This window comes from Pseudopipra pipra, chromosome 5 (assembly GCF_036250125.1).
Source record: "Pseudopipra pipra isolate bDixPip1 chromosome 5, bDixPip1.hap1, whole genome shotgun sequence".
NCBI classification, from domain to species: Eukaryota; Metazoa; Chordata; class Aves; order Passeriformes; family Pipridae; genus Pseudopipra; species Pseudopipra pipra.
Window position 1 is genome coordinate 30,677,141 of NC_087553.1, and position 2,218 is coordinate 30,679,358.

Here is a 2,218-nt window from a genome sequence, read left to right on the forward strand (position 1 = left end):
ACATCATGGAATGGGTTAATAATTACATGCCTACTTTTTTTGTAGAATTTATTGCAACCTTTCCTGTGGAAGTGTGCAGGAAGATTTTAAAGCAAGTATCTAAATGTTATGTTGCATTGAAGTACATTAGAAAAGTGGCATCAAACAGCATGACTGCCTTACCTGTGGTGCTTTCATAAACTCCCCTCAACACTTAGATGGGGGTAGGTGAGAGCAAGTAGAGTGTTAGTCTGCAGGACAGAAAACTATGGGGAAAGACTGTTCTAATGGAAGCAGTCAGCTGAACACTGCCCACTGGCTGATCTGTGTTAGGAAAGGGAGCTGTATGATGCATCAGTTAGCTCTGTTAGTTGCTAGGGAGTTGTTCAGCTCATCACTGAGACACTGAGTGCTCTCTACCTCAAGGAGGATTCTAGAGTACTGGAAGGTGCAGTACCTGTGGTTTCTGTCTATCACACTGCATGAACTTTCCCAGATAAAGCGATTGATGCAAATGTGGCACGTAACAGAAGCATTTTTATTACTTCATTTTTTTCTGAGAAGGTATATATAATTAATTCACGTAAGAAACTCATCTCTGACTCCACTACTTGTTACAAGGTTGTTCCAGATACTCTGGTGGAAGCTGGGGTCTTGTCTTCAGAGCTGCAGTGGAGGAGTATTTTTGGTTCAGGCCTTATCTGCACCTTCCTACCCAAGCTGCCTACCAAGGCTTGCAAGCTCAGTTGTAAATCTGAAAGATTTCATGTGTGATGTTCAGTTGTTGCTTGCTGTAGCACATGTGCTTGTCTCAGCCCAAATACCTGGTGTGCCTTCAGAAGTACTGCTGCTGTAGTTTACCCATCAGCTACTCATTTTATATAGATAACACTGAAGGCTGAGGCTGGGTACTGGTACATTTATGGAAGGGTGTCTGTGGTCCCATGTCCCATGCACAGTTACCAAGGGCAGATAAGACACAGTAAGGTGATTCTAATGGTGTTTTCCTTCCTTCAGTTGCTTTGCATGTTTGCCTGCCTTATTCAAAGACAGGTTATGTTAGTGTCCTACTCAGAAAGGAGGAAAGAAGCATTCAGGAGAATTAAGCAGTTGAATGATAGCAAAAACTCCCTTAGGACACAAGTCTTGTTATAGAGTCTGTCTGGATCTAATGGGCACTAGGTCACAGGTAGGCCAAGAGCAGGGTAAGTGCAGAAGGTGATGGTCTGGCTAGTGTCATGTATTGCTGTATGTGCTTCATTCTGTCCCTCCATCAGAATTGGTGGCAACAAATGAGGGAAAGCTGTTGGGAATGAGCGCTACCACTGAGAGCTGCTGAAAGTGCAGTATGTGCCATTAGGCAAGCAGCAACTGATCACAGAGCAGGCTCATTCAGTGGTCCCCAGCTTCCAAAACAGCTCTTTGAACATAATTTCCTGCTTACTTGAATGAAGAAAATTGTCTGGGGTGGTACATAGCCCATAGCAATGAGATCATCACAGGCAGGGATATGCCTGTGATTGCTGAGTTTGCAGATTAAAAGGTGATACCATTCCTTGTGTGGAACACTGTCCTAATGTGAATGTGGTGCTGGTTTCATCACTTGAGCTAAGGAGGCATTGCCTTGCTTAATGCCATAGCAGCATTGAGGCCAGAAGAGTGTTGCAAGTAAGAAGGTGAGTTTAAAACAAGGTAAGAAGAGGTAGGTCTGCAGCAGCAGGCTGAACTCTGGCAGCAATTTCCAAGCTGGGGTGGGTATTAGACATCTATTCCTTGGAACAACAAAAAAAATTACACCTGAGCCACAAATGGTGGTAGACAGGGGGGATACTTGAGGCAAATACTGTCCTGTTACTCATTTGTCCCCACATTGATGGAAGGGAGGCACTGGGCTAGATGGACTTTTGGTTCAGTCTGATGCAGCTGCTCTCACTGTTATTGTACAGATATTTAATACACATCTACGCTGTGACTGATATGCACGAAGGTGGCACAAAGATTTGGAGTTAGAAATCTCTTTGTTACGGGCAGCAGCTATGTCAGAGAGCTGTACAGTGAGCTAGGGCAGCAGTGCTGGGTAAGCCCATCAGATGGCTCTTCCACCAGACTAAGTAAAGCTTGAGTCCAAGGACAAGGCAAGAAGTAGGAAACATTAGATGAAAATTAAGTTTAGATGGGATTGAAGACTTTTGCACAAACACTTCTGTTGCAGTATTTGCAACGGAATGACTACATCATC